A 20,636-nucleotide genomic window follows, 5' to 3' on the forward strand; every position below is an offset into this window, starting at 1 on the left:
ATACAGTAGTTTTCTCCCACATATGGGGTGTCAGCATACTCAGGACAAATTGGACAACATCTTTTGGGGTCCAATTTCTCCTGTTACCCTTGGGAAAATAAAAAAATGGGGACTAAAAGATGATGTTTGTGGAAAAAATACGATTTTTTTATTTTCACGCCTGGGCGTTATAAACTTCTGTGAAGCACTGGGGGGTTCAAAGTGCTCACCACACATCTAGATAAGTTCCTTGGGGGGGTCTAGTTTCCAAAATGGTGTCATTTGTGGGGGGTTTCTACTGTTTTGGTACATCAGGGGCTTTCCAAACGCAACATGGTGTCCGATCTCAATTCCAGCCAAAAACGTCAAATGGTGCTGCTTCCCTTCCGAGCTCTGCCATGCGCCCAAATAGTGGTTTACCCCCACATGTGGGGTATCAGCGCACTCAGGATAAATTGCACAATACCTTTTAGGGTCCTGTTACTCTTGGAAAAATAAGAATTGAGGGTGAAAAGATCACTTTTGTGGAAAAAATATGATTTTTTAATTGTACGGCTGTATGTTATAAACTTCTGTGAAGCCCTTGGGGGTTCAAAGTTCTCACCACACATCTAGATAAGTTCCTTGGCGGGTCTAGATTCCAAAATGGTGTCATTTGTGGGGGGTTTCCACTGTTTTGGTACATCAGGGGTTTTCCAATCGCGACATGGTGTCCGATCTCAATTCTAGCCAAAAACGTCAAATGGCGCTGCTTCCCTTCCGAGCTCTGCTATGCGCCCAAATAGTCATTTACACCCACATATGGGGTATCAGCGTACTCAGGACAAATTGCACAATAACTTTCAGGGTCCTGTTACCCTTGGAAAAATAAAAATTGGGGGTGAAAAGATAATTTTTGTGGAAAAAATATGATTTTTTAATTGTACCGCTGTACGTTATAAACTTCTGTGAAGCCCTTGTGGGTTCAAAGTTCTCACCACATATCTAGATAAGTTCCTTGGGGGGTCTAGTTTCCAAAATGGGGTCACTTGGGGGGGTTTCCACTGTTTAGGTACATCAGGGGCTCTCCAAACGTGACATGGCGTCCGATCTGAATTCCAGCCAATTTTGCATTGAAAAAGTCAAACGGTGCTCCTTCCCTACTGAGGTCTGCCATGCGCCGAAACAGTGGTTTCCCCCCACATATCAGGTATCAGCGTACTCAGGACAAATTGCACAATAACTTTTGCAGTCCAATTTCTCCTGTTACCCTTGGTAAAATAAAGAAAATTGAACCTGAAGTATTTTTTTTGTGAAAAAAAGTTAAATGTTCATTTTTTTTTAAATATTCAAAAAATTCCTGTGACGCACCTAAAGGGTTAATAAACTTCTTGAATGTGGTTTTAAGCACCTTAAGGGGTGCAGTTTTTAGAATGGTGTCACTTTTGGGTATTTTCTATCATATAGACCCCTCAAAGTGGCTTCAAATGTGATGTGGTCCCTAAAAATAAAATGGTGCTGCAAAAATGAGAAATCGCTGGTCAATTTTTAACCCTTATAACTTCCTAACAAAAAAAATTTTGGTTCCAAAATTGTGCTGATGTAAAGTAAACATGTGGGAAATGTTATTTATTAAGTTTTTTGTGTGCTGTATCTCTGTGATTTAAGGGCATAAAAATTCAAAGTTGGAAAATTGCAAAATTTTCAAAATTTTCGCCAAATTTCCGTTTTTTTTCACAAATAAGCGCAAGTTATTTAAACGCAATTTTACCACTAACATGAAGTACAATATGTCATGAGAAAACAGTGTCAGAATCACCGGGATCCATGGAAGCGTTTCAGAGTTATGACCTCATAAAGGGACAGTGGTCAGAATTGTAAAAATTGGCCCGGGAGTTAACGTGCAAACCACCCTTGGTAGTGAAGGGGTTAAAACATCTCTCCATTCAGGCCATGAGGATGCCTTTATGTGATAGATGCAACCCAGTAAGAGGATAATCTGGGTGTCACTAACAGTTGGCTAAACTGCTAGGTACCTCAGAGACAGACGTGGAAAATACAAGCAGTTTTTTATTCATCAGAAGCCAGAATCTTGCATATACCATTGTTTTTCAAAATATGTGTCTATGTATAGTTCTAAATGTGAAATTGCATGACTTTTCAGCTTGCTTGTGGTCTAATGACGAGCAGTGATCTAATATGTGGCTTGTGTTCCACTCCACAGGTAGTAAGAGTAGATAAGCAGTGATGCCCCATCACTGCCTCTTCAGCTGTTGCAAATCTACACTTGTGACAGTCAGGGTTTATTGTTTAAGAGGCCATAGACATGGCTGTAGCAACCGATAACGGGCAGCCAGAGAATTAATTATTGCATCTATGGTGACAAAGTAATTCATTGAACCTGGGTAAATGTATTCCTGGTTTGCACTTTTCATTTCTGTGTAAATTTCTTTATAACCTATATGCTAATGAGCAATGCTGAAAATGTTCAAAGCTCCTTATGCAGGTATACAAGTTTGTCATGGGAAGTGCGGATGATATATATAAATATATCTATCTATGATTTACATATATGTTGTATTACCTAACAAATGAATGAATAAAGCTCAGTAACCAGATTCTGTAGTTTATAAAGAAATTGTGTTTAAAGAATGGTAGTGCAAACATGTAACACATTTCTATTTTATCTTCTAGCGGAAGTCTTGTTAATTTGTCGCTTTGCTTTTGCTTCAATGTTTCCCTTATGAAGCCTGTGGCTTTCGGGCAGTCTAATGATAAGGTGGTTTGTCTTTTTTTGTTAGAATGTGGGGTATCTTATTACAAGATGAAGAGGGTCTCTTTAATAATTGATCCTTTAGACAATAGGCGGCATGCTAGCAGGGCAGCAGGAGGAGGAGTATAGGCCGACACAGCCAGCAGCTGCTCTTTCCACCTCTCAGTAGCCAGACAGACAAGGCTGACATTGGCTTCTTATTTATCTGGTTCCCCTTATTCTCTTTCCTATACATCTACTGTTTTTTATTAAAGACCACAAACAAGTTGAATCCGTGAATTCTGAAATCTTTCCTAACAAACTTTTTGAGTTTTGTTGGCCTAGTAAATGGACCCTTTTTATTGGGGTTAAAGGCAGTAATCCATATTGTAAAATGGCTAAACACGGCCAGTTGTGCCTACCGATGTCGAAAATCTCTTTTTTGATCCTGACAAAATAGAAGTAAGTTTATATGAAAATATTTCTGAAGAATTATGTTGTCAAATACGAAAATGAACTGAATGACCTTCCACCTGGTTCTGGTGCTGGTCCTTCCACCTGGTTCTGGTGCTGGTCCTTCCACCTGGTTCTGGTCCTAGTCCTTCCACCTGGTTCTGGTGCTAGTCCTTCCACCTGGTTCTGGTCCTAGTCCTTCCACCTGGTTCTGGTGCTGGTCCTTCCACCTGGTTCTGGTGCTGGTCCTTCCACCTGGTTCTGGTGCTGGTCCTTCCACCTGGTTCTGGTGCTGGTCCTTCCACCTGGTTCTGGTCCTAGTCCTTCCACCTGGTTCTGGTGCTAGTCCTTCCACCTGGTTCTGGTGCTAGTCCTTCCACCTGATCCACGACTGCGTATATTCAACTGATACCAGTTAATGAAGGGAATAATAAAAATAATCATTTTATTTCTATAGCTCCAACATATTCCGCAGCACTTTACATTATAGGTAGCTTATTTATAGCCACATATATGGCTAGGTTAAGAAATCACATTCCCCAGCAATCGAGACTTAATTGATTAGTGTACACAGAATGTTTTGTTTTTTTTGTACCCGACGTCATTGACCTTTTTGTATATTACAAGCAGTGAGTTTGCCAACCTGTTAACAATTATTATGTAAAGTGATATGTCCGTTTAAACCTACTTGCTCACATTGGGGCTTTCTATAATGGGTAACCGAATGGTGATCGGGGGAAAAAAATGATTCGGTAAGTAAAAAGGAGGCGAAGTAGCAGCAGGCGTGCTGTGCTTGTATAGATCACCTGTTGAGGAGAGCTGTGTGTCCTAGTCCCCTCCCTCCCCTCTCTCAGCTCTCATTCATCTGTGCTGTTTGCCGAAATGACAGCCCTCTTTTGTGTGAGGGTAATTTGTTTATCTACTGTGAGCAGCTCCCACTGCTTCCTCTTTTCTATCCTGCTTCCCTCTGGCTCTCTCTCTCTCTCTCTTCTCTTTCTTTCTGAAATCTGCTTCTCATGCTAGAGGCCTACATGGCAGCTTGTCATCTCCGCCACCCTCGGTCACGGCTGGACCGTGGTGTCACCTCGTCTGAAGACTTGCCAGGGACACGCAACTTGTAAAAGGTACTATAGCTTGTAGTTTCATGGCAATGATACACCCAACTGCTTTACAGCAGGCGAAGGGCAGCCCTGTCTTCTTCTTCTTCTTCTTCTTCTTCTTCTTCTTCTTTCCGATACTTTTTTTCATTTTGGTAGATGTATCTAAACCTGTCGAATGTTTTTTTTTACTTTCGTCAGATAATGTACTTTCTATCGTCGCTTCTTGCTGTGTATTGAATCACGGAGGTTATTACGCAGCTTCACAAATGAAATAAATATATGCTTCCTGTTTGGTAAGTATGACATGATTGCCCTGTGTGCTACGTTCCAACTCATTTGTTGCTCTGTGTACTGGCAATTCTAGTAAAAGACACATTAAAGTGAGCGATTCTAGAATATATTTTGCGTAGGTCATTGGGCCCCCGAGTGAAATGTCATGAAAAGGGGTTAAAGCCACGTTTTGAATGGTAGAAAGAAGAAGTGAAGGACTGTTGAATGTGTTGGCTATGTAGAGGTTATTAAAGGAGAATATTAGTATGTACGGTATATGTTACACTGGATGGATTACATTGGTTATTTTTTTATGTGTGTGTCAGTAAAGTGGGAAAATTAACATCTACAGCAAAAAGAGGCAATATATTGGCCTAGTTGCATGCATCACCATCATGACTGAGTCCCTGGATAGCTTGTTATATGTATGCGTCACTAAGATGACTAACCGCGTTCCTTGGATAGCCTATTATATAGCATCAACCACATTACGTTCATTGAAACTTGCATGCATAATTTTTTTTTGTAGTCTTTATTTTGAAATTCCTTTAGTAAATTGTGATGTTGCATGCTATAAAATGGCATAACGCTTGATGATGGGGTGTGTTCAGGGTTTCTTTTCTTATTGTAGTCTACTTTTCTTAATTAAAATTTTTAGTAGTAATAGTGTGTGCGTGTGTGTGTATATAATGTGTATGTAATTTTTTTTTTTAGGCCACCTATCCGCCATATAGCAATTTTTGGAAATTGATTAGTAAATATTTGTGAATTGATTAGTTGAAAATCAAAGTATACAAAACAAGCGTTCAGACATTGATGGCTTTTGGGCGTGCAGCTTGAGGAGCTTCTATTGTTTCAGTGGTCAATGTGGAACTTTTTTTTCCAGGAAGAAATGCCTCAAGACATGACACGGTGCTGTTTTTTCTACGTTGAAGAAAAAAAAACGTTGAAAAAAAAAATAGCAACATGTGCCTATTCAAAGTGAATTTGAAGTGGTTTTCATGTAGAAACTGCACCGGAATTCACATTTAAAAAGGACCCATTTGGGTATATGCACATGATATCTTTTTCAGTCGGTCTTTTTTCCTTAAGTGTATGTTTATGGGTTTTTTTTGTTTTTTTTTTAGCATTTTTTTTGTTGTTGTGCGAGCCCTTTGTTTTTTGCGTTTTTGACTGCTTTTTTTTTTTCCATTTTTTATGTTACTTTTTTTTTTGCTCTGCTGTCATTTTGTGGACGGGTTTTACCTCTATCAAGAACAACGAAGAAACCATTACCACCCTCCTATTGACTTCTCTTGCAAAATATGGAGCATCTTCAGAGCAGAAAAATGCCTGAAGAATGGTCAGGTCACTTCTTTTTAACCGCTTGGCGTCTTTGGAAACCTGAAGCAGTTAAAAGATGCTTAAAAGACTGAACATATGAAAAGAGAGCTGTATCATTATGGAATTGCATGTGTTCTTCTTTTGAGCTTTTTCAGGCAGTTTTTGATGCAGAATCTGCCTGAATAGACGTCGTATGCACAAAACCTGCCTTGTTATTGGAAATCTGCACGTCTCTTACCTTTTACACTTGATTATGACAGACAAAAATTATATTTTATATCATCATTTCCTCTCTCCTCCCTTTAGCTGAATTCTCTTCACTGAGATTCGTACTCACTGAGATTTGTACATGACTTTGCCTCGTAAGAAAGTCTGAGGTTAATATATACACATAATTTGAGTTACTTTTTTTTTAATATAAATAACAGATTCATACACTTTTTTATTAGATGAATAAGAGTATGTAGATATTTTCTAAAACTCCTCATTTGTCACTTCTGCCGTTTTCAGACGAGGCCACTCTACTTCTAGTGGGCAACAAACTCCACAGATTTCTACAATACACCGGATCCTTATTATATTTTATTTAGCTTTTTTTTTTTTCTACAATAATTTTGAGGTAACCTGGGCCAGACTGGGACTAAAATTGAGCCCTGGCATTTGGAGGTACACAGGCTCAGACTTATCCTGTGGTGAATATGTAGCATATTTGTGCACCTGCAGGTTAGAAATGAGGTGAGAGTAACATGACTACATAACTGAGGCCGGAGTCACACTACAGCGAGATACGGCCGAGTCTCGCAGGTTAAAACCAAGTTCTGGCACCAGGACTACGGAGCGGAGCATGCAGCTCCATGTATTGCTGTGCGGCTGCACGCTCCGCTCCGGAGTGCCGGCGCCAGAGCTTGGTTTTAACCTGCAAGACTCGGCTGTATTACGCTGTGTGTGATCCCGGCCTTATAGTCACAGCGGCATCCAGTATTATAGCTCAGTCCTATTTATTGCAGGATTCGGCAAAGGCGCTACTTTACATACAGAACTGGGTCTCATAGACAATCACAAGGATTCTGCGCTCTCCGCAGTGCTGCGACCTCTTCTTATAGCTGATGGGCAGGGATGCAAAGAGTCAGATACCCTGTACTACAGGACTGGGGTATGTACCACAGGACTGGCGTACAGCAAATGTGGTGCCAATATTCAAAAAGGGGACAAAAACTGAACTTGGAAATTATAGGCCAGTAAGTTTAACCTCAACTGTGGGTAAAATCCTGGAGGGTTTTCTAAGAGATACTATACTGGAGTATCTGAAGAATAACCTCATGACCCAATATCAACATGGGTTTACAAGGGACCGTTCCTGTCAGACTAATCTGATAAGCTTTTATGAAGAGGTAAGTTCCGGACTGGACCAAGGGAATGCAGTGGATGTGGTCTACATGGACTTTTCAAAAGCTTTTGATACGGTGTGACACAAAAGGTTGATACATAAAATGAGAACAATGGGGATAGGGGAAAATATGTGTAAGTGGGTTAAGAGCTGGCTCAGGGATAGGAAACAAAGGGTGGTTATTAATGGAACACACTCGGACTGGGTCACGGTTAGCAGTGGGGTACCACAGGGGTCAGTATTGCGTCAGCTTCTTTTTAACATATTTATTAATGACCTTGTAGGGGGCATAGAGAGTAGAATTTCAATATTTGCAGATGACACGAAACTCTGCAGGGTAATCAATACAGAGGAGGACATTTTATATTACAGGAGGATTTATGTAAACTAGAAGCTTGGGCTGATAAATGGCAAATGAGCTTTAATGGGGATAAATGTAAGGTCATGCACTTGGGTAGAACGAACAAGATGTATAATTATGTGCTTAATTGTAAAACACTGGGCAGAACTGTCACTGAAAAAGACCTGGGTGTATGGGTGGACGACAAACTCACATTTAGTGGCCAGTGTCAGGCAGCTGCTGCAAAGGCAAATAAAATAATGGGATGCATTAAAAGAGGCATATATTCTCAAGAGGAGAACATAATTTTACCTCTATATAAGTCAGTAGTGCGACCACACTTAGAATACTGTGTACAGTTCTGGTCTCCGGTGTATAAGAAAGACATAGCTGAACTGGAGCGGGTGCAGAGAAGAGCGACCAAGGTTATTAGGGAACTAGGGGGTCTGCAATACCAAGACAGGTTATTACACTTGGGGTTATTTAGTTTGGAAAATTGAAGGCTTAGGGGTGATCTTATTACAATGTATAAATATATGCGGGGACATTACAAAGACCTTTCTAATGATCTTTTTACTCTTAGACCTGTGACGGGGACAAGGGGGCATCCTCTACGTCTGGAGGATAGAAGGTTTAAGCATAATCACAGACGCGGATTCTTTACTGTAAGAGCAGTGAGACTATGGAACTCTCTGCCATATGATGTTGTAATGAGTGATTCCCTACTAAAATTTAAGAGGGGACTGGATGCCTTTCTTGAAAAGTATAATATTACAGGGTATATACACTAGTTTCCTTAATATTGCGTTGATCCAGGGAGCTAGTCTGATTGCCGTATGTGGAGTCAGGAAGGAATTTTTTTCCCCAATGTGAAGCTTACTGTTTGCCACATGGGTTTTTTTGCCTTCCTCTGGATCAACATGTTAGGGCAGGTTAGGATAGGATATGGGTTGAACTAGATGGACTTAAAGTCTCCCTTCAACCTTAATAACTATGTTAGTATGTTACCAACTGAGCCAATTGTGATCACTCCCTCTACATAGAGACTATCAGTTTCCAGTCCTTAATCCTCACTTTAAGGGCTCATACCCATTTGCGAGAACTATGGACGAGTGCAATCGGATAAAAAATCGGATAGCAGTTGGACCAATGTTATTCAAAGGGTGACATCGCATCTGCAATTTTTTTTTCTCAGCTGAAATCGGACTGAGAAAAAAAATCGCAGCTTGCTGCATATTGCTGCGTATCTCGGATGAGACTCGCCAATACAAGCCAATGGGTGCGAGAAAAAAATCGCACAGCACTCGCACCATGCAAGTTCTGTCCGGTTTTTACTCACCGGTGTCCTTTGAAAAGCCAGCAATTCATGTCCAGCTACTGTTAAATCACAGCTCACAAAACAATAGATATTTACATATAGAAAAAAAAAATATATATACAGTGCCTACAAGTAGTATTCAACACCCTGCAGATTTAGCAGGTTTACACATTCGGAATTAACTTGGCATTGTGACATTTGGACTGTAGATAAGGCTGGAAGTGTGAAATGCACTGCAGCAAAAAAGAATGTTATTTCTTTGTTTAATTTTTTTTTAAATTGTGAAAAGTTTATTCAGAGGGTCATTTATTATTCAACCCCTCAAACCACCAGAATTCTGTTTGGTTCCCCTAAAGTATTAAGAAGTATTTCAGGCACAAAGAACAATGAGCTTCACATGTTTGGATTAATTATCTCTTTTTCCAGCCTTTTCTGACTATTTAAGACCCTCCCCAAACTTGTGAACAGCACTCATACATGGTCAACATGGGAAAGACAAAAGGAGCATTCCAAGGCCATCAGAGACAAGATCGTGGAGGGTCACAAGGCTGGCAAGGGGTACAAAACCATTTCCAAGGAGTTGGGCCTGCCTGTCTCCACTGTTGGGAGCATCATCCGGAAGTGGAAGGCTTATGGAACTACTGTTAGCCTTCCACGGCCTGGACAGCCTTTGAAAGTTTCCTCCCGTGCCGAGGCCAGGCTTGTCCGAAGAATAAGGCTAACCTAAGGACAACAAGGAAGGAGCTCCGGGAAGATCTCATGGCAGTGGGGACATTGGTTTCAGTCAATACCATAAGTAACGTACTCCACCGCAATGGTCTCCGTTCCAGACGAGCCTGTAAGGTACCTTTACTTTCAAAGCGTCATGTCAAGGCTCGTCTACAGTTTGCTCATGATCACTTGGAGGACTCTGAGACAGACTGGTTCAAGGTTCTCTGGTCTGATGAGACCAAGATCGAGATCTTTGGTGCCAACCACACACGTGACGTTTGGAGACTGGATGGCACTGCATACGACCCCAAGAATACCATCCCTACAGTCAAGCATGGTGGTGGCAGCATCATGCTGTGGGGCTGTTTCTCAGCCAAGGGGCCTGGCCATCTGGTCCGCATCCATGGGAAGATGGATAGCACGGCCTACCTGGAGATTTTGGCCAAGAACCTCCGCTCCTCCATCAAGGATCTTAAGATGGGTCGTCATTTCATCTTCCAACAAGACAACGACCCAAAGCACACAGCCAAGAAAACCAAGGCCTGGTTCAAGAGGCAAAAAATCAAGGTGTTGGAGTGGCCTAGTCAGTCTCCTGACCTTAACCCAATTGAAAACTTGTGGAAGGAGCTCAAGATTAAAGTCCACATGAGACACCCAAAGAACCTAGATAACTTGGAGAAGATCTGCATGGAGGAGTGGGCCAAGATAACTCCAGAGACCTGTGCCGGCCTGATCAGGTCTTATAAAAGACGATTATTAGCTGTAATTGCAAACAAGGGTTATTCCACAAAATATTAAACCTAGGGGTTGAATAATAATTGACCCACACTTTTATGTTTAAAATTTTTTAACATTTAACTGAGCAACATAACTTTTTGGTTTGTAAGATTTATGCATCTGTTAATAAATCCTGCTCTTGTGTGAAGTTTGAAGGCTCTAACTTATTTGCATCTTATCAAACCTGCTAAATCTGCAGGGGGTTGAATACTACTTGTAGGCACTGTATATACTGTATGTATGTAGTGACCCGGTCCAGACAGGGTATGTCCCTTTAAGTAACCATGGACCGTGAGTAGCTTTTGTACACCTCTACTCACCCCTAAGTTATCCTTTTACTGTTATATGGTTTAAATGAATCCATTACTCACTAATCTCATATATTCATGATTTATATATTAATCTCACAGTGTGAAGTCTGACACAAGAATTGAGTGTTATCTTATTGGTCGGTGACCCTGTCACCAAGGTTCAATGGGAGGAGCTACCTCCAGTCTTTGAGGAGACAAGACAGGGTTCTTGAAGGTTCCTTGAGGAGTCTGGTTCAAGATGTGACCCAGAGCAGACCTCGTTTGAGGGGTCTTTAGACCCCCCTCCAGGCTCCAAGCCTGGAGGTTCATCCTTCTCTTCATCTCAAGACTTACAGCCAGCCCTAATGCCTTGGATCTTCCTGACTTCTACAGCCAATATGGCTGAAGACTTTTAGGCTATGTGCCCACGTTAGCGTTTTAAAACGCTCAGAAAACCGGACTCCTTCCCAGAAAACGTGCGTTTTATTTTTGCACAAAAACCGCGCTTTTTTATGCGTTTTTTTCCACGCGGTTTCTGGAATGCTTGGAAACATCTGTAAGCGCGGACCTATGCGGAAAATAATGAGAATGCTGCGTTTTTAGCCGCTAAGCGTTTTCTGAGCGGAAAAAAACGCATGCATTGACACAAAATGCCAAAAATGTATTAAATTGAATGGGAAGCTTATTTTAAGCATTTCTGAAGCGTCTGATCTGGCACGAAGGCTTCAAAAATGGTTAAAAAAACGCAACATGGGCACACAGCCTTAACCTTTTTTCTAACCCAGGGTCCCTGCTGTCCGGTTTAAGGCATGCTTCTCCAGCATTAGGTCGCACTAAATGTGTACAGAAGAACCTATTGCTCTGTGTGTTGAGGAAATTGAGGGTCCCCCTCCTCACCGCAAATTATCCGTTATTTACCTCAAGTATATTTCTGCACGTACTGTGACCAGCTGAGAAAATGAATACGGGGTTTCAGGTCTGTACATATTGCCATTTATATTCCCTCTTCTGCCTTTATGCCACCAAGAGACTTTGATCTCTTATAATTACCTGCAAGTACTGCTCCTAACTAATACAGGTTCTTAAAGCTCCAGAACCTCAATTCTGTGTCAGAATCCAATCCTGATATGCAAATAAAGTCCGTGGAGCCTCATTTAAGAGTCTCAAACACGGGACTAGCCAGATCTTCCTCCAGGGAACGACCCAGCCAAGGAGCGGCTCCTTTCGGAAATCACCATAACCACCATATTAAGTGGCCCTTTAATTCAATATCCAGCTCTTTACGAGTTTACAGATATGACAAGGGAAATACCAAGGCCAGGTATCCATCCACAGACAGCTGTTTCGGGGTGTTACCCCTCATCAGTGTGGAGTAGGATTCTGGCTAGGTGGGAGCAATGCCTAGTAGACCAACATCACGAAACAATCACTGACCTCAGGGAGACCAGTCAAAGAAAACACTTCGTCAGCCGGCAATGGCGCTCAATCAGTGAAATCCTAGGTGCAATGCTCCCTGGGAAATACAAATATGCAAATAAAGTCCATGGAGCCTCATTTAAGAGTCTCAAACACCGGACTAGCCAGATCTTCCTCCAGGGAAGGACCCAGCCAAGGAGTGGCTCCTTTCGGAAACCACCATTACCACCATATTAAGTGGCCCTTTAATTCAATATCCAGCTCTTTACGAGTTTACAGATATGACAAGGGAAATACCAAGGCCAGGTATCCATCCACAGACAGCTGTTTCGGGGTGTTGCCCCTCATCAGTGTGGAGTAGGATTCTGGCTAGGAGGGAGGTGATTTGAACTTTTATTTTTTTTTAAATATTTTTAAAAGCATTTTTTTTCTACTTTTTACTTGCTTCAATAGTCTCTATAGGAGACTTGAAGCTGAACTTGTCTGATCGCCTCTGATACATAGAACAGGGCTGCAGCCCTGCTCTATGTATCAGAAATGCTCACTTGTTATGAGCACCGACCACCAGGCAGCGCTCATAGCGATGCAGCAATGACAACGCATCGGCGACTTGCGGTTTTGTGACATGGGAAAAGAAGGGCTTCCTGCGCATCCATGTTAAATGCTGCTGTCGGAGTTTGACAGTGGCATTTAATGTGACAACAGCCGCGGATGAATCGCGATTTCACCCGTGGTTGTTAGGGGAACATGTCCGCTGATCAGATCAGCTGTCATGTCCTGGAAAAGGTGCAGGCTCATCGCCGGAGCCTGCACCAAGCAGGGATTGTCATTGGACATTAAGGGGTTAAATGACAGGTCACTGAACCTTCAGTAACCTGCCTCCTATTGTAAATACTGCGGAGCAAGAGAATCTCAGCAAGGCCGGGGTCACACTTGCGAGTGCGATGCGAGAAACTCGTGCAAGTCTCTCGCCTCAATACCCAGCACTGACGCCGGCGTTCAGCTGCATAGAAGGACATGCAGCTGCACCAGAGGCGTAGCTAGTGTTTTGGTTCAGGGGGGGCGAAACTTCTGAGTGGGCCCCTAACTAGGTAACTGTGATTACAACTGGGTGACGCACCTTAATAGTGGAGGAGAACCTCAGCAGAGGACCGCGCTGTTACTGAAAATAATTGCTATATAAAGACCAACATTGATATTACCGCCATATGGCCAGTGGTAGATACCCATCCTACAGAACATACTGTATAAGAGATCACAGCACAGCTACAGATAATAACCTACCGCTGACGTTCTTTCTGAAGGAACCGTTCACTTTTCACGACTTTTTCCATCTGGCCCAGACCGACATGACAACTTCTCCAGCCAGGACTCGGCTACAGAGAATACAACAAAGACATGTTTCACTTCTCACATTTTCAGCACTGTCCAAAACGGGACTATCCCCAACCTGCACAAACTCCTCATCCTGCTGATGCCCCAATGCTGATCCGCTGCTGTCGTATGTGACCCTATTAATGCACCTGCTGTGTGGCCCTGTGTGACCTCTAAATTTTAAAGCAACCCTCTAGAAAATACTAAGGCCGGGTGCAAGTGCCCTAGAAAACAGTGCCCACATTTTGTACCCTAGAACGTAATAATGCTTTTTTTTACTCTATATTGTATAATGCACTCCCCATAGGCAGACTCTATACTGTACATAATGCACTCCCCATAGGCAGACTCTGTAGTATAATGAATTCCACATAGGCAGCCTCTGTAGTGTAATGCACCCCTATAGGCAGCCTCTATAGTGTAATGCACTTCCCATAGACAGCCTCTGTAGTGTAATGCACCCCCATAGGCAGCCTCTATAATGTAATGCACCCCCATAGCCACCCTCTGTATATGCACCCCCATAGCCACCCTCTGTATATGCACCCCCATAGCCACCTTCTGTATATGCACCCCCATAGCCATCCTCTGTATATGCACCCCCCATAGCCATCCTCTGTATATGCACCCCCCATAGCCATCCTCTGTATATGCACCCCCGATAGCCATCCTCTGTATATGCACCCCCATAGCTACCCTATGCATATGCACACCCATAGCCACCCTCTGTATTTGCACCCCCCATAGCTACCCTATGCATATGCACCCCCATAGCCACCCTCTGTATATGCACCCCCCATAGCCATCCTCTGTATATGCACCCCCATAGCTACCCTATCCATATGCACCCCCATAGCGATCCTCTGTATATGCACCCCCATAACCACTCTCTGTATTGCACCCCCATAGCCATCCTCTGTATATGCACCCCCATAGCTACCCTATGCATATGCACCCCCATAGCCATCCTCTGTATATGCACCCCCATAGCTACCCTATGCATATGCACCCCCATAGCCATCCTCTGTATATGCACTCCCCATAACCACCCTCTGTATTGCACCCCCATAGCCATCCTATGTATATGCACCCCCATAGCCATCCTCTGTATATGCACCCCCATAACCATCCTCTGTATATGCACCCCCATAGCCATCCTCTGTATATGCACCACCCATAGCGATCCTCTGTATATGCACCCTCATAGCTATCCTCTGTATATGCACCCTCATAGCCATCCCCTGTATATGCACCCCCATAGCCAACCTCTGTATATGCACCCCCATAGCCACCTTCTGTATATGCACCCCCATAGCCACCTTCTGTATATGCACCCCCATAGCCATCCTCTGTATATGCACCCCCCATAGCCATCCACTGTATATGCATCCCCCATAGCCATCCTCTGTATATGCACCCCCATAGCCATCCTCTGTATATGCACCCCCATAGCCATCCTCTATATATGCACCCTCATAGCCATCCTCTGTATATGCACCCCCATAGCTACCCTATGCATATGCACCCCCATAGCCATCCTCTGTATATGCACTCCCATAGCTACCCTATGCATATGCACCCCCATAGCCATCCTCTGTATATGCACCCCCATAGCGATCCTCTGTATATGCACCCCCATAGCGATCCTCTGTATATGCATCCCCAAACCACCCTCTGTATTGCACCCCCATAGCTATCCTGTGTATGCACACGCATAGCTACCCTATGCATATGTACCCCCATAGCCATCCTCTGTATATGCACCCACATAGCCATCCTCTGTATATGCACCCCCATAGCCATCCTCTGTATATGCACCCCCCCATAGCGATCCTCTGTATATGCACCCCCCATAGTGATCCTCTGTATATGCACCCCCATAACCACCCTCTGAATTGCTCCCCCATAGCCATCCTCTGTATATGCACCCCCATAGCCACCCTCTGTAGGATAATGCACCACTCCCCCATAAACTAAATACTCACCTCTCTTCCTCCTGGTTCCAGCGCTGATCCCGATCATCTCCGACTGCAGGCGCCGGGTACTGACGTCATTGCGCCCCCTGTCAGTGTCGGCGTCGGTGATGTCAGACGCTGACGGGGATGATGAGAGAAGGAGCGCTCGCTTCTTCTGTCATCAATGCGGTCAGCTGTGTCGGCATGTAGCCGACACCGCTGACCCTGCGATGACGGGCGGGGGCCCACTGCTGGCATCGGGCCCCCCCGCCTGCTCAGGGGCCCATAGCGGCCAGAGTCTCCCTGCTTTGCCGCAAAGTGCATCTGTAGCGTAGCGCCAGGTGGGCCCCCTGAGAGCGCGGGGTCCGGGGCCACCGCCCCCTCTGCCCCCCCGGTAGCTACGCTACTGAGCGTGCACACTCCGGTCCCGAGTGGCGGCGGCAGTGCCGGTTATTTAGGTGAGAGACTCACGAGAGTTTCTCACATTGCACTCACAAGTGTGACCCAGGCCTAACTGAAAGCTTCTACGGCTGGGATCACACATGCGAGACATACGGCCGAGTCTCGCATCTTAATACCCGGCACTGCCGCCGGCACTCGGATCGGAGCGTGCAGCTGCATAGCAAGACATGCAGCTGAACGCTTAACTCCTGAGTGCCAGTTGTTAATATGCGAGACTCGGCCGTGTTTCTCGCATGTGTGATCTCGGCCTAACACTGATTACACAACCACAAGATGGATTTCTTCACCCCAGCTATCCTTTTAACAGTGTAACCTGACAATGCCTATAGTTTACTAAGCAAAATCCTGATAACAGGTTAGCTTGAAAGGGAAGGTGCCATCAAACAATTTTTTTTCAACAATTGAAAAAATGTAAAGTATTTTTTTTAAAAAGATATTTCTTTTTAATGAAGTAAAATACGAAAAATTATTTTAAAAGGATTTTGTGCTTCCACTTTTAAAGACTAGGGGGAGCAGCTACTGAAATTTGCCATGAAAACCTAGTGTACAACTAGCTCACATTACAACTGCAGTAAATGTGGGCTGAATCTGCTCACATGTGACATCACTCCTCTCTTCCCCTTCTTGGTGTTTGTAACAGGATAAGAAATCACAATGTGGAGCCATTTTATTAGAGACTACCATTAATACTGACAAGTAGACTGTCACAGAGGACGGACGGCAGCTCTGATTCTGTTAGTAGGTGCTGCTCACTGTTTTAAAAGCTGGGGTTAAATACACTTTACGTATCATGTGTGAGATTAGATACGCTTAGGGTAAAACATGTTGGGATTAGATACAGGGCTGAGTGTAGCTTATTACATGATGGGATTAGATATTGAGCTCAGCAGAGTGCATCACAAAGGATGGTGTTAGATACGCAGTATCTAATGTATGTATGTAAATTGTGACCCCCGCTCCATCCACTTCTATGGGAGCAGAAGTGTAATGTGTGACCCTGCTCTGTCCACTATATTACTACTCCCATAGAAGTAGACAGAGCGGGTTTACATGTGAAACCACTGCTCCCATAGAAATGGCTAGAACATGGTTACGCATTACACCACTGCTCCCATAGAAGTGGACAGAGCAGTCATGTGACTCTAAACTGTGTTTTACCCTAATAAATGAAAAAAACGACGTGGGGGTCCAACCTATTTTTGATAACCAGCCAAGGTAAAGCAGACAGCTGGGGGTTTATATTATCAGGCTGGGAAGGTTCCTGTTTATTTGGCCCTTCCCAGACTAAAAATACCAGTCCGCAGCTGCTTCAGAATTGGCGCATTACATTAGATGCCCCAATTCTGGTGCTTTGCTCTGGTCTTCCCGATTTCCCTGGTGAGGTTGCAATCGGGGTAATGGTAGTTGGGGTTGATGACAGCTGTGAATTGTCAAAAATCACATCTGGCATCAAGCCATGCTGTTAGTAATGGAGAGGCATCTATCAGACACCCCTATTACTAACCCACTGATAGAAAAAAAAAAGACAAAAATAAAAATGGTAAAACCCTTCCCGACACTTTCCCTAGATCACAAATTTATTTTTACAGATCTACCGTAGTCCACAAATGGAAACCTGGAAACAAAAATAAAACCAGATAAATAAAGACAAGATACTGTCCCTCGTTCACCAATTTATTAGAAAACAAAAAATTCCCATGCAGGTCCGACGTAGTCCATGACGTTCCCAAGATGATCCCCAAGTCCAATGTCCAAAAGCTATGGAGCCTCGTACAGACAATGAAGTTCCATAGGCTGTAGCACTAGCCACTTCGGGTCCTGCTGTGCTCCATGATACCTGGTGGCTGTGATGAGTGGTGTAGTTATTGATGCCACCAAGACCTCTGTATAATGGCCTCATATAGTGAGCCACAGTATAATGGCCCATATAATGCCCTACAGTATAATTGTCTCATATAGTGCCCCACACTATAATGGCCCCATAGAGTGCATCACAGTTTAATGGCCCAATAAAGTACCACATAAAGTTCACCCCAGTATAATGGCCCCATATAGTGCCCCACAATATAGTGTCTCCATATAGTGCCCTACAGTATAATGACCTCATAAAGCACTCCACAATGTAATGGCCCCATATAGTGCACTACTGCATAATGGTCCCATATAGTGCACTACAATATAGTGGTCCCATATAGTGACGAATAGTATAATGGCCCCATATAGTGCCCCATAGCATAATAGCCTCATATAGTGCCCATAGTTTAATGGCCCCATATAGTACTTCATAGTATAATGGCCTCATATAGTGCCCCATAGTATAATGGCCTCATATAGTGCACCCCCATCCTGGTATATAGATTCCTCCATCCTGGTATATGTGGCTCATCCATCCTGGTATATGTGGTCCATTCATCCTGGTATATGTGGCCCATCCATCCTGGTATATATGGCCCCTCCATCCTGGTATATATGGCCCCTCCATCCTGGTATACGTGATGACCTCCCTGCTATGCTCTGAACAGGTTGGCAGTGAGTGATGATCGCAGACTGTAGTGTAATACTGATGACAGGCTGTGATCACTGCTCCCCGCCGCCACAGATACTCTCCTCAGTCGGGACCTCCGCTCCTCAACACCTTCCCTCCCCACAGGCACATGTATCACATGCACTGAGCAGTGTGCACGATGACAGTAGGAAAGTCAAGCTTACAGCGTATGCTGCTGGCTACAACAAAATAGCCATGATCTCCTTCCACGGCTGTGACCTGGTCAACCCAGGGGGCAGCTAGAGGCAGTAGAAGCAGTCTCAATACAAGAGATGTGGTCCCCTTCCAACTGCACGCTCTTATTTCCAGGGGCTGCTGTATTTGAGGTGTGTGTCGGGCTTAGATACTTGCACACCCCTAAATGCAAATGGCAGCCCCCAGTGGCTGAAGTAAAAATTAATAAATAAAGCACTTTTAATGTAGTTCATTTAAAATTAATTACGTAATCAATAATTAATACAAAAATAAAAATTGCAGCACCTTCCCTTTTAAAATGGTTTTCCGGTTTTGGAAACCTATTCCCTAGATTGTTTGTTTGAAAACAAACAAACTGTGCTTTGCTCACTCTCCCCAGATCTGCTATTGAGGAGTGCAGTAGTTAACAGATGGGCTCGGTGATGTTGAAGTGATGTCAGAGATGCAGACTATTATAGACACCAGGTGCAACAGCAGTTTGTATTTTTTATAGCAAAAGGATGCATCAGACATCAAGAGGATATTAGCAGCCAGCCTCATGTAAGGGGTACTTAAATTAATATATCAACACCACCACCTTCATTTCATTAATACATCACTAAAGAAAAGTTTGAACATACGCTAATATACACTGAGAATCAAAATTATCCTCATAATCAGAACCACCATCGGTACATGAACGCAGCACCAGAACCACTGTCAGTACATGAATAAATCACCAAGCCTAGCACCATGCACCATTGTATCGCATAAACCTACAAATCCCAGTATATCTTTAACAATAGTAAGAAGACACTGGGAGTTGCTGCTACCAGTCATCATCAGACTGCGGACCATACAGGAACGACACTACTGATGAAATGCAGCCAGTATCACAAATAAACAGTTACTTCCAGGTACCTTTAATAGGTGACATCTTCTCTAATTGGAGACATTCCCTTCTCTTTAGTTTCCTTGAAATACAGACGCCATGATGAGATTTCAAACCCAGAGCTCATCTCTGTAGACTTTCCTCGTTGTATTCAGGAGCACTTCACGACATGGTGCCCTTAACAATAAAAGTATCATTATAATGCCCCATAAATATAGTTCCTGTGTTGCACCTCTGAATAAATAATTGCTGTGTTTCCTTCACAAGATGTCCCCACACACAAACTGCCCTTCTCCAAAATATCTCCTTACAGTACACTGCCCCTCTCCATAATATTCCCCTTCACTGCCTCTTACCGTAACATTTCCCCTACACGGCCTCTCTCCATAATGTCCCCACACACTGCTCCTCTGCAAACTGTCTCCCTTACACACACACACTGCCCCTCTAAATAAAGTACCCCTCCACTGCCTCTCGCAAAACTGTGCCCCCTGTGACAATTGTTCCCCCATTATGTGCCCTAACCCACTTATTCACATTGTTAAAACATTTCATCCTCAACTCCTTGATGGAGCGCTTACCGGTGCCTGACTCGTTTCTGCAGCACCAGCAGCAGTGTGATGACATCAGCAGACTGCTGACCTCAGCATGCTCATGCAAATTGTGGGAAGGGCATGACCATCGCTCCTCTGCCCGAGTCCCGGTGTAACAGGCCAGATTAACCCCCCCACCCAGAATATACTTGGGGTTAAAACGGCCTAGGCCAGATTATACTCCAGGTATATTCTGGCTTAGGCCAAACTATACCCCCGGGGTATAAATTGGCCTAGGCCAGTTTATACTCTTCTGGGCCAGAATATACCCCTGTTATATTATGGCCTAGGCTAAACTATACCCCGGGTTATAGTTTGGTCTAGGCCATGTTATACCCCTCCGGGTCAGAATATACCCCAGCTGCTGTAGATCAGATTTTCACGCTTTTGAGAACCATTGAGTGATATACTGAATAACGGGGCCCCAGTCAGTGCACAGAGGCCCCAGCCATCACACAGGGGCCCCAGACATCACACAGGGGCCCCAGATATCGCACATCGCACAGGGGCCCCAGACATCGCACAGGGGCCCCAGACATCACACAG

General features: G+C 43.8%; 1 protein-coding gene across 5 annotated transcripts in view; it reads left to right on the forward strand.

Annotated features, from left to right (window-relative positions):
* PTBP3 (polypyrimidine tract binding protein 3) overlaps positions 1–20,636 on the forward strand; it is a 242,861-nt gene that overhangs the window by 101,692 nt on the left and 120,533 nt on the right. The window contains exons 1-2 of one of the 5 annotated variants that reach the window (XM_073549698.1): positions 4,052–4,287; positions 4,462–4,556. The exons of 3 other annotated variants lie outside the window; for them this stretch is intronic. The gene's annotated coding sequence lies outside the window, so the exon portion shown is untranslated. Of the gene's footprint in view, positions 1–4,051; positions 4,288–4,461; positions 4,557–20,636 lie in introns of those variants that run through there. One more of the 5 variants, XM_073549697.1, reaches the window with a different exon arrangement.

This window comes from Dendrobates tinctorius, unplaced genomic scaffold (assembly GCF_039654945.1).
Source record: "Dendrobates tinctorius isolate UK_male_01 unplaced genomic scaffold, ASM3965494v1 ptg000160l, whole genome shotgun sequence".
NCBI lineage: Eukaryota > Metazoa > Chordata > Amphibia > Anura > Dendrobatidae > Dendrobates > Dendrobates tinctorius.